We start from the raw sequence: 12,477 nt of genomic DNA, 5'->3' as shown, positions 1-12,477 counted from the left end.
TTTATTGAAATGTACTCACCCCTTCAGAAGACGGGGGGTGTGTTCTTTTGTGTACATGCACACGCACACGCACGCATGCACACACACAGCGTTTAGCCAGAACCCTGCTAAGTCTTTTCCCTTTTCAGTCGAAAGGAATCAATTATGCCTTGTGGTCGCTTTCCAAAAACCACTTTTGATTGTGTGATTTTGTTTCAGTCGAGAGCTCCAATCAGCCCCTCAGAAACAAGCCGGGGAATAAACCCTCTCACCAAATATCTGGGCGTCCGTGCACATTCTCAGCAATTGAGAATATTGACAGCGATCAGAATTCCGTGGCTGTTGAAACCTCGCCTCTAATTGAACTGGGAAAGGTAAACCCAGATTCAGGGCTCTGCACGCTGTAATTGCAATAATTTAATTTAGCTATTTAACCTGTAATTCAGTGGTATTTATTAAGGAGCACGGGAGAAAATGAGGCCATTAGGAGCCAGAGATGAATACATTGAAATGAAAACGAACACTTCTAACTGCCAGTTGACCTTCGGTTTGTAGCAGTTTTTATTAGGCTGGTCACGGTAATTACCAGGACGTGAATCAGGGAGGAAAGTGAATAATTCCGTAATGAACATTTTTATTCATTATCTCGCATTTTCAGGAAGCGGAGAAGCACTGTGCAAAAGTATCGGCAACTCGCCTTTTCTGTTTGTTTTTTGAAAAATGATTGTTTGTGGACAATGGCCCCGTGCACAGCGTCATCCTGAGGAGGGAGTTGGCAGCCCGGGAGTCGGGAGAGAGGCGCACGGGTGTGTCGTCCGCGCTGGGCAAGCTCCTGGGCTGTGCCGGGGAGACTGCTGTCCAGACGCGGTGGGCATCCACCTGGCAGGGACCAGGAGAACCACATGCCTGCCGGGCCGGCCGGGGACGCTTTTCCAAAATTAGTGATCAAATGGGAAGTTTTCTTGACGTGTGCTGACCCAGGCGGGGGGTCAGCCAGCTGTTCTTGCACCCTGTCAGGGTGAATGGTCTAGAGGTGCAGGGTTTCGGGGGCCCGGGGGATAGCTGGGAACACGTAGTGAGATGCTTCATACCCCTGGACCTGCATATGGGGCGCCATCCTGAAGGTTCGCCAGGGATGTGCGGGAGAACGTGTACACGCGCCTGCAGGCTCCTTGTAATGGTGGAAAGTTCTGGAAGCAAGTAGATCCCAGGAGGGAGGAGGATAGCTAGAAGGTGCAGTCTCCCGGTCGTATGGTGGGACACACAGAGCAACCAAAAATAATGACTTCACAGTGTCTCTAGTGATGTGGGAAAATGCTCCCAGTGTAACTCCAGGAGAGAAAAGCCCACACCAAAACTGTACGTGGTATTTCTTTAAAACTCAGAAGACCCTGTCACGTTGATTTCAAAAGTTATGGTGACTTTTGCTGATTGGAAAGAGAAGTTTCTAGCCGGGCACCTGTGATTTCATTAGCTCCTCCTGGCACTTCCCAGAAAACCATCCAGCCCTTCAATGTAGCAGGGGCATGTACGTGAGCTGAAGACTGTGTCAGCCCCGCCGTGGGGACAGCTTCCCAGAGTGGCTCAGTACCCTTGCGCCATTGGGAGGCGCCTTCGGGAGGCGCCTTCTTTCATTGACATTATTTCCATTCTCTGCTTGTGGCTCCAAATCGGAAGTCAGGGCCTCCGTGGTGCCCAGGCCTTCCTCCTCTGGGGCTGGGGTGCATGCATCCGAAGTGGGACATCTGTTGAGTTGGTGGCCCTGGTCCCTGCATCTCCTCTTCTGCTGCTGCACACCACATCTCTGGCTGTGGTCCTTTCCATTCAGATAGAGATGTTAGACTCGCAGTCTCTAAATGCAGCTAGAGGAGCAAGTGTAGTGTGTACGTGTGTGCACATGTGTGCGTGTGTGCATGTGTGTATGTATGCATGCATCTGTGTGTATGCACATGTGTATGTGTGTGCACATGTGTATGTGTGCACACGCGTGTGCATGTGTGTACATGCGTGTGCATATGTGCACGTGTGCATGCATGCACCTGTGTGTGTGCATGTGTGTATGTGTGCATGTGTATGTGCATGTGTGCATGTGTGTGTATGTGCCCGTGTGCATGTGTGTGCATGCATGCATCTGTGTGTATGTGTGCATGTGTGTGCGTGTGTGCATGTGTATGTGCATGTGCACATGTGCATGTGTGTGCATGCATGCATCTCTGTGTATGTGCGCATCTGTGTATGTGTGTGCATGTGTGCATGTGTGTATGTGTGTGCATGTGCACGTGTGCATGTGTGTGTGCATGCATGCATCTGTATGTGTGTGCATCTGTGTATGTGTGTATGTGTGCACGTGTGTGCATGTGTGTATGTGTGTGCCTGTGTGCGTGTGCATCTTGGTGTTGTCAGAGGAACCTCATTAGATACATGGATGATACCCGCTCCTCCTCAACAGGGTCTTCAAGTCCTCCCTGGAGGCTTGCTTCTTGGGGGGGGTTGGAATTCTCTTTCCAATTTCTAATTTCCCAGCTCCACTCATTTTGTTTCTTAAGTGCACTATTGGTTATTGGGGGAAGAAATACAATGACAGGTCAGCCCTGAATTCAGAGTGTCTGGACCCCCCTTTGTGTAACAACCTCGGCTGACTGGCAAGAAGGGGTGAGGGGGGTTCCTGCAGGCCCCAGGGTGGTGCCTGGCACGTGCTGGGCCCTCTGCCCATGTGCCTGTCTGCCTCTGGTCTCCTTCTTGCTCATCTGCCTACTGTGTCCGACCTGATACTTCCATCTGTAATCCTGTACAGGCGCCAAAGAGATGACTATTGGCAAAGGCAGTGTCGGGTACCTTCTTAGAGCACGGGCTAGGGAGGCTGGAAGGCCCACCATTGGCTTCTGGCTCTGCATCGGGTCTGGGTGTACTCCCAGGTGTGAGAAGGAAGTTCCCGAGATGATGTCCATGTCTTCAGGCCAAGTTCTAGCACAGAGTAGGCTCCTGGTGAAGGTTCCTTGTTCCCCCTCGAGCTCCGAGCTTGCTATTACCATGCTCAGCATGATAATCACAACACCTCCCTAACTGCAGAGGGCCCAGTGGCACCTTGGATGTGAAAACACCCGGCTTATGCCAGATGCCCATCGAAAGAGCTAGCTGGGCTTTTGAGGCATCTCATATGGCTTCAGAAGCATTTGCATTTTTCAGAGTAGATGCGTGCACACGCTCTCTGCACACAGGGCTTCTGTGTCATCGTTAGGGGCCCCAAGATCCCCTTGCCATCTCTCCCTGTCCTGTGGATGTGTCTTCTCGGCCATGGGCACATATTTCCCCAAAGTGCAGCCGAGCCCTCTGAACCTCTGAGGCTTTGGGTCTCCTGGAATCTCGGGAGCATTTGCCAGAACAGCTGCAAACGGTGTGTGGCCAGAGGGAAGGGGCCACTGCTAAGTAGGAGCCTGGAAAGGCTGTGTGCGTCCTGGGACCTTTGGCTGAGGACGCATTGATGGCCATGGTCGTTGTTGGAGGGGGCATGGGGCTGTCTCCTCGCAGAGCTGGCTGGCCCACCTGCCTTGTAGGGGAAGAGGGAAGGCCAGAGCATCTAAGCCTCCGTGTTGGGGGGATAGCTAGGGCACCCCCTCCTCATTTTCTTAAGGTTCAGAAGAGAGGGTCACGGCGCTGTGTCCCAGCAGCCACCATAGCAGAACGCGGCCTCCTCGTTCCTGTGGAGGAACTTTGGAACCTTTCCTCGTGGTTGCCTGGTTACAAGATCATCTGCCCAGAGTTCCCCAGAAGGGGCTTGGCTGGGGAGCCACAGGCAGGGGAGTCGGGGGAGAGTGGCTGCTGTTGGGAATGCAGTGAGTACATTCGATCATATCTAATTCCCATTTATGTTACGTCGGACAGCCCCACTGCCCAGCTGCCCTCTTGAAGCCTCGGACCGCTGGGGTTTTTTGATGCATGAATGAAGCCTGGGAAGTGGGCCAGGACTTGGCTCATGGGCTTCTTCATCATTTATTAGCTTCTCGTTTTAATTGTTTCCCGACTTCTTTCCAGATATTTATCTAGCAAGAATTGTCAGTCCTTGCTGCGCTGTGCAGACGCAAGGGGCGTGCGTCAACTGCAGAATGTTAACGGCTCTTCTGGGCGGCGGGCAGGCATTTCAATGGAGTCAAGCAGGTGTCGGGAAAGCAAGCTCCTACTGTGCGTCGTCAGCCGGCGCCGCGTGATGAAGGGGCCCGGATGGACCGGACGAGGCTCCTGTTACAGAGAGGCCTGCTGTCCCTGGGGAGGAGGGGGAGGCAGGTGCTGTCACATAGAGACATACATTTTGTTTGGAGCGCCACCTGGGTTACAGGCCCCGGGATGTGTGGCCTCAGGCAGAGACCTCTCTGAGCCTTGGGTTCTCTGTCTGGGATCTGAGGTGACAAGCCTAGCAAAGGTTACTGAAAACGCTGAGATACTCGGGAAGTGTCTGATTGAGGGGACAGGCAATTGTTTTGGGGGTGCTGTGTCCCAGGGAAGTGTGGTGGGGCAGGGTGAGGTCAGGACGCTGGGCTGCGGATGTAGACATGATGTATCACCTGCCGTTTTGTACTGGTCCCCCCTGGGAAACGGGTTCTGGGGGAGCTCGGCAGACGACCTGTAGGGTGTGACGGGGGCGCCACTGGCAGCTTCTCTTCCTTCCCTTCCAGAAGGAGCCCTGGGTCCGCCATGTTGGTGCCTGAGGCGGTTTGGGAAGGTTCCTGAATCAGAAACCAGGGCTTGGCTGGTGTGTGACCTTGGGAAGTCCTTTCTCCACACCGGGCAGCCTTGGTTTCCCCATCTGGTACTGGTTGGGGTTGGGGACTGGGCGACCTTGCTTGTCACCTACCCTTAGTTTCACGATTTGGGTGGCCTCAGGCAGGCGTGAGTCAATCCTCAGCCTCGGCTTCCTCGTCTTTGAACCTCAGTGAAAATCTGTACTTCAGGGACTGCCGTGTTGGTGGAGAGGGGCCCTGCTGACCAGATGCCTGAGATGCAAGTCTGTCGGCTCTCGAAGGGTCACCGTCATCAAGGGCAGTCGGCTCTGTGGCGGAGATGATGGGCTCTTGTGCCAGACTGTCCAGGCCTGGGTCTCGGCTCCTGCACTTCCCTTCGGACCCCGGTCCTCGTAAATAAACCCGTTGAGTCTTATTTTTCTCCCCCAATGAGAGAGAGATGAGCTTACTGTTGAGGCCATTTTACCGATGAGGACTGAATGAGAGGCACAGAGAAGTTGAGTGCCTCATCCATGGTTGTCAGCTAATAACTACTGAGCCTGGACCAGAAACCCATAGTACACATGGGGCAGCACTCCTGGGGGGCCAGCCTTACACCCAGGCCCCTGGCTCTGCCCCCCACTGTAGAACAGGGATCCAGAAGTCCCAGCTCCTTGGCAGGCCTGGCCCACCAGACCTGGGTGTGTTTTCTGAACCAGTGCAGGCCATGCACTGACAGCTTCCTCTGCCACTGGGGACACTCTGGGACTGGAAATGTTTGTCTTCCAGAGGGGGAGGAAGTGGGGACAGGTACCCCGTGTGGCAGCCCTACCCCCAGCCCTCAGTTTCCTGATTTTGCTTCTTTCCCTGTCATGTTTAGGAGATTTATGGTGGAGACCAGATGCTTCGTGTGCAGGGACATACACGTTTGTCACAGAGTTCCCATTCCTTTGGGAACCTGTTGAATTTGCAATTTGCTCTGGGGCCGTATTGATTGGCAGAAACCATCAAAACCCGCGGTGCCCTCGTTCATGTTGACAAGCGCGGGGTCCGAGAAAATGGCTGGATCTCGTGGCCCTAAGGCCCTGGTTTGAGGCGGCTGTAGGAAAGGGGGGGAAATAAAATCCCTCGGTTTTCAGCTTGCTTCTTGAGCGGGAGGTTAAAAAGCCCATTTTCGGCGTGGGGTTTTTAAAGACCGATCCCTTCTGAGATTTGGCCCAAATGATTTGAAACAAAATGATCATAGGGTTGATTAAAAAGTGTGCCATCAATCTGTCTTTGTGGTCTGGACTGAAGCCCCTTGTTCACAGTGGAGTTTGTAAATGTTGTGTGTTTGACCATTGTTTCTTCACTCAGTTATGTTTCTTATCCTAGATTTGGGTGTACACACTTATTTCTTAGAAGGGAAGCTTTTTTTTTTGCAGAAGGGAGTGGTGAAGTGGATGGGGGAGTTCACCCCTCTGCAGGCAGAAGCTGAGTTCTCTAGCATGTTCTGCCCAGCCGATGGTTATTATTCCCCCAGAAAATAATGTCCTTTTTTTTTTTCTTTTCCAACTTGCTTTTAACATTCTGCCCTTGGCATCTGTTCTAGGCATTGTGGACGAACCGTAGACTGTGTTCTGACAATGGGTTAAAGCAAGCACTTATTGAAAAGCATTCTCTACTTAATTACATTTCCTTCTTCTGGAAGCTATTTTAATTTTTTTTTTTTTATAATCACATGTTAATTGTGTATTAGCGGGGCCTTTCTGATTAGTTGAAAACATAATGAAACCTTTGTAAACAACACAGAGAGAAAGAAAGAAGGAACGTGTGAAGCACAGGCAGTGCTGAGAGGCCAGAATGAGTACATTTCTTGATTCCGGGGAGGGGTGGAAATTGTACCTGGATGTCCCTTTTTTGAGTGATGACCCCCGCTGCCCCAACCCCCCCGGTTGGGGGAGGGGTGCGGGATCATGGCTACTGATCAGTGAAGGGAGGAGGGGTAGCTTCCTGAGGGGTCCTGCTCTTCCTGCCTCTGAGCTCTGTCCTGCTGCCATTCATTCATTCCCTTACTCATTCATTTCCTTTGCTCATTCATTCATTCACTCATTCACATTCTTAGCAGTAGCTTCCTCTGCTGAGCACCGATCAGGTGCAAGGTTCTTTACACGCACGCTGTAGACCCACGTACAGGGGTTCATGCCACTTGGGGAGAGGGGAACTTAGCTCACACTTGAGTTCACTCATTCACGTTCAGCCGAGCCTAGAAGCTGGCGAACCAGATCTGTCAGGCCCAGGGACCCACATCCCCCAGTGCGGTTCTGAAGTCCTCATGCCCCTTCCTGCACAAACTTCAGCAGGCTCGGAGACAACCTGGTACCTGTCTAGAGGGCAGATGGGTAGGAGGAGCCAGCCGGGCTGGGCCTTTGCCCGCGCGCGCGCGTGTGTGTGTGTGTGTGTGTGTGTGTGTGTGTGGTGGGGAGCAGGGGGCGCACGGAAAGGAAGCGTGCACCCGTCCCCAGAATGTGGCAGCATTGTTTCGTTTTCCACCTTTTGACATCTTTATTGAAAGCCCCAGCCCCCGTTTACAGCCCCTATTGTGGCGGGAGGGGCCCTGAAAGCTCTGCTCTGTTCCCCATTTGGAGGGCTGGGCTTACAGGGGTTTTGCAGTTCCCAGGCTGTTATTAGGGAAGCGTGGCCGGGGCGTTTGAAATGCAAGCGCTACTGTGAGCGAGCGCCAGGTTCACCGTGCGCGCTCCAAGGAAACGCGGCCAAGGCAGTGTTGTGAACAGCCGCCAAGCAAAACACACGCATGCCGTCCAGCGGAGCCAGCTCACTTCTGCAAACAGAGGAAAAATTGACTTTCTGATTTGGAGTGTTTCTGCAACTAAGAAGAACCACTCCAGTGATTGTTCTAAAAATATTCTGGAGGCAGCACGTTCTCGAAGGCCTCGGGATTCTGAGCGGTCCTTAATTGTACTTTTTATGTAATCTCTCTGGATCGTGGTTTTTAAAAAAAGGAATTTGCTTAAGCCCGTGCGGTCATCTTCCTGCCCCCCCAACCCAGCCGCTCATGTCCCCCCCCGCCCCTCCCCCCAAGTATTGCTGCAGTGTGAAAGAGTGCCATACACAGCAGAAATTGTATTTTTATCTCTTTGACTTCAGGAAGTATATTTGGGTTTTCATCTCCTGCAGCCGCTGTCGCAGGGCTCACATCTGAGCAGCCGAATCTAGGGCAGCCCCTCACGTCCCTGCTCTGGTGGCCGAACCCAGTTCTGGAGGGAGGCGTCCCCCAGGCGAAAGGGCTTCTCGAGGAGGGCTGGGGCGAGGGGGTGCCGGCACCTTTGATGCCCCTGCTCCCTCTGCCCATTCAGCCTGGCGTCCCCCTTCACGAGGCGCAGAGCTCCCTGGGAGCCCCGGACCCGCCGTTCCCGGCGACTGTGGGATTCAGATGATTTCTGCAATAATGAAGCTGACTGGGTTGCCACCAGCTCCTTTACTGCCAAAAAAGTAAACGATGTCGGCCCCTCCTCCTTCTCTCTGATTCTCTGTTTTCTCTCCACCCTCTCTCCCCACCCCTCCTCGCTCTCTGCCTTTACCCCGACTCCCCACTTCTCCCTGGCTGTCTGTTTTGCAAGTTCAGCCCACAGCGCCTACAAGGCTGGAGGATTTCTTGTCGTTGGGTGTTGAACAGCATCCCTGCCTTGACCCAGTGCCAGTGACACCCTCACCTCCCCCAGTCGTGGCAATCAGAAATGTCTCAAGACATCGCCAGTCCTCACTGGAGGGGTTTTTGTTTTTTGTTTTTTTTTTTGTCCCAAACTCTCAAGCAGAAAAAGGCCTGGAGATTATTAGGACCTATTTTTAGGTTTACAAATAAGCAATAATAGGGTGGGAGCAAAGGCCTTGGAAATGGACAATGAGTCCCCACTTGAATTTCACCCCCCAGAGTGAGTTTTTAAAAAGAGAAGTCGCAGGATGCTCCCGGTTTGAGGGATGGCCCCGGTGTGGCCGATGAGGGGCGGTGAGCTGTCCCTTCACAGCTGTGTTTGCAGGAGTTAGAATGACCAGTCTGTGCCTTCACGTAATCAAGCTGTTTTCTCTAAAACGTCTCCTGTGCTGAGCTTATCAGACAGCTTTGCTAGTGTTAGGTAACTGATCACCTTATTAGTGAAGCGACAATCGAGAGGAACTTGCCAGTGGTTTTGGCATCATGTGCCAGGACTTGCTCTGTATGATTGCCCTCCCTCCCTTCTTCTTTCCTTCTCTGCCTCCTTTCCTCCCTCTCTCTCTTCACTTCCCCCCTTCCCTTAGAGATTTTTACCCCCGTGGTAGGAATCAGACGTCGCCTGCTCACTGGCAAGCACCTCATTTTGACGACACAGGCCGTTCCCCGTTTGCAGGAATCCCGTTCTGTGGCCTTAAACGCTGACTCATCACTGGGGCAGCCAGGAGGGGTCAGGTGCCGGGTCATTTCGCCCATCGGCAGACTCATCTTCGAGGGATCTGGAAGTGGGTGGTCAGCGGGTCTCGTGCCGGCCTTCCTTGGGGCGGTGCATGGCCAAGGATGCGTGTGACCGCGAGAGAGCGATTTCCTGGGCTCAGCCAAAACCCATGCTTCCGCCGGCTTCTCTCCGCCAGCTGGCCACCAGAGCCAGCCTGGAGGTGCGAGAGCTATTTGGAATCACAGGACTCCACCTCCCCTGAGGCCTGGGCTTCTCGGCTTCGGGTTCTCCAGTGCAGACCGGACGGCACCACCCTGGGGGCCTCCTGGCCCCAGATTGTACAGTCGGTTTGGGCTGCTGGTCCCCTGCGCGCCCCCCTCACTTGCTCCGCCCACCCCCCCGTGTCACTAGCACGGCCCCCTGCCCCTTGGCATTGCTGCTGCTTTCATGTGCCCTTTTGGGGGGGGCAGTGCTACGGGAACCAGCTGGCACCTGCTGGGTGGGCCACCGGCAGGAGCCACATCTCGCCCAGCCCCCGAGCCGTGGTTGGCTCCGGCCATTGGGCCTGCCCAGCCACCACGCTGAGGCAGCCGGTGTTTCCAGAGGGGCCATGTTGTAAGCGTGCCCGTCATTCTCTCCCCTTCGCAGGTGTGCGTACGCGCGTGTGTGAGAAACTGTGTGTCTGGGAGGTGGAAGGGTTAGGTCTGTCTTTTCCATAACCTCCGAGGCACTTGCTACATCTCTGAACCCTCTGATTTTCTTGGCGGCACCGGGCAGCTTGGCTGCGCGCGGAGCGCCCCGCACTGTGGACGCGGTGCGGCGCCTGGCGAGGATGACCATCTCCCCGGCTGCCGGCGGGGCTGGAGGAAGCTGGCACCGTGGCGGAGGCGAAGCTCTGCAGAAGTGCCGCGGGTTTTTCATATGGAAATGTGAAATAATGGGGTGATTAAATAGAGCTGTATATTAAAGTACATCTGACATTAGAATTACCATAATGTGCTGTAGCCTTAGGCTGAGTACTTTATTTGCCATCTGCGTCGGCCCAAAATCCCCCGGGGAAGCGCTAAAATATTCTGAATAAACTCAGCCCGAGTTCTTATTGAGAGTAAAATACCATTTGTGGCACGTCGTATTGATTCGTCTTAATTGTGGTGCAGAAAAGAACATTCACTCGCTGATGACTTTTGTGCTCGGTGACAAGCTGGCTGGAGTAACTCAAACACTGCAGTTGGTTAACCTGGACAGGGCCAGGCGGGCACCTCGGCCCCAGCCAGGGTGCGGCGGTGCCCACCCCCCCCCCCCAGGGGACGCGCCACAGCTGGGGCTCCCCGCCAGCCCCACCGCGCTGTTCTCCAGGGAGGGTGCCCGGGAGATGGGTGCCCCGTTCGGGGGGCAGGGGAGGTTCCCGCGCTGCCTGCGGGCCCCTCGCTGTGCCTGGCCTTGCCCCTGCACCCGGGGGAAGCGCTGACCGGCTGCGGAAGGACGATGTGTGGCCCGTGGTCCTCAAGGGGCCATGGCTTCCGTCTCAGCCTGTGGTCGGAGAGGTGTACTGTGCATATTGAAGAAAGCAAAACTAAAGAGAAGGAGAAGGGGAGGAACCCACCCACCCAGGCAAACCCAAGCGTGGCCGGTTGCCGGTTAGTGGCGGTGGGACCGGGTAACCGTCCCTGCAGCCCTTTGGAAGGGGTGGGGGGAGGGAGGGCGGCACAGTAGAGACAGATGACTGGTTGGTGGGAAAACACTTGGTGACCCAGACAGCGCTCCCCCATTCGCGCGGTCCACTTTTTATCCTATAATTGCCTATCATTATACACAATTTAAATATTCAAACATTCTCCACAAACCTTGGGCTAGCGTGTTTTTATTACAAATTCAGAACAAGGGAATAACCTTTAACTTCAGAGACAAATGAGACAAATTTACAAGTGCATGTCTGCTGTTTTCTTGTGTTTTATCAATCCCCGTGGACCGGAACACTTTTGCTATAACGCCACTCTGAACAATATACATATATTACTACTTGTTTGTAGTGTGTCGGTAATGAGTCCCCTCTGCATTCGCTAACCTATATAACTCGGCGTCGAGGCTCTCCATAACGTCAATTATCTCCTCGGAGCTAAACGTACACTCCATTAAAACGAGATTTACTGCCCCTGCAATACTTCTTGGGGTGGAATGCGGAGATTTTTGTGGATTTAAGGAAAGGAAGGAAGCCTTATTCCTGCCTGGTGAAGGAAGTCATGAATAATGGAGAAGAGAGACTTCCTGTGTCAGCCAGAACGCGTGCGTGAGGCACCACGAGGTGCGCCCACGTCTGCTCACAACGGCTCTCAACACACACCCGCGGCGCGTGCCTTGATTTTTTTTTTTTCTTACCTGTTCGTTTCTTAATTCACTCTTTATTTTTCCATTAAATGATAAGGAGGATTTGCACCATGCTTCCTCTTCACATCCTCTGCTAAGTTCCTGTCCCCAGAGTGCCGGAATCCTTTCAGAAAACCTCATATTTGGGGGAGGGGGGGTTGGGAGGGGGGGTGCCAAACCACCAAAATACGTTTATCTGTCGGCCCACCACATCCCACTGTTGTAGGTCCTTTTCAGAGAAGTCTGCAGAAAGATTTCAAGGGAATCTGACGACGCGTTCGTCTATTTTGGGGAAGACATACTATTTCCAGCTGATTTGAGCGCCTTATGCAAAGGGGGGGGGAGTTCTATAAAGATGATCTTGAGGAATGTGCCGTAGTTTTTTGAGGGTGCTGTAAGTGAGTTGCCACATCTCAGATCACTCTGTGTGTCCTGCCTCTGGCATCTCCATCTGACTAGCACACAGTGCTGTTCTCACCCTTCCCCGAGATGCCCCCGCGGTCAGCAGTATTGCTTTGTTTCAGGGCTTGGGTGGCTGTTTCCTGAGCCTGAAATGCACACCTGGTCTGACCACAGAATTGAGCAGTTGAAATCGAGACTGGGCGGGAGGGGGGGAACCTGGGGTGCATGGTGTCAGCAGCTGTAGTTGAGTTCTGATACTTTGTTCCACCGAGAACCTGGCCCGCCCTGTTCCTGAGGCTGGCTTACGGGTCTAGGGGGTTCAGATGGGAGTCTTGCTGGAATGATAGAACTCGTGCTGGAGAGAGTGATTTAGAAGCCACCTTGTCGGGCCAGCGGTCCTCACAGATTGGATTTTAAATTTCCTCCTTGCATTTCCCAGGCCCCCCTGGCTTCCTTTCTTTATATCTTACGGTTTCATAGTTGGGGAAGGGTGGATCTGGTCTCAGAAAGAGCCATCTAAGGGGTTCTCCTGTGTCCTTTGGCTGTACTGTCATTTTGTTGTATGGAACAGTTTCTGACTCGAGTAGGCC

At 53.5% G+C, this 12,477-nt stretch overlaps 1 protein-coding gene across 4 annotated transcripts in view; it reads left to right on the top strand.

Annotated features, from left to right (window-relative positions):
* Positions 1-12,477, top strand: part of BCL11B (BCL11 transcription factor B) — a 96,979-nt gene that overhangs the window by 68,881 nt on the left and 15,621 nt on the right. The window lies entirely within an intron of this gene.

Source organism: Prionailurus viverrinus, chromosome B3 (assembly GCF_022837055.1).
Source record: "Prionailurus viverrinus isolate Anna chromosome B3, UM_Priviv_1.0, whole genome shotgun sequence".
Classification (NCBI taxonomy): Eukaryota; Metazoa; Chordata; class Mammalia; order Carnivora; family Felidae; genus Prionailurus; species Prionailurus viverrinus.
Note: the sequence above shows the minus strand (reverse complement) of the source record. Positions and strands in the feature narration are given on the sequence as shown.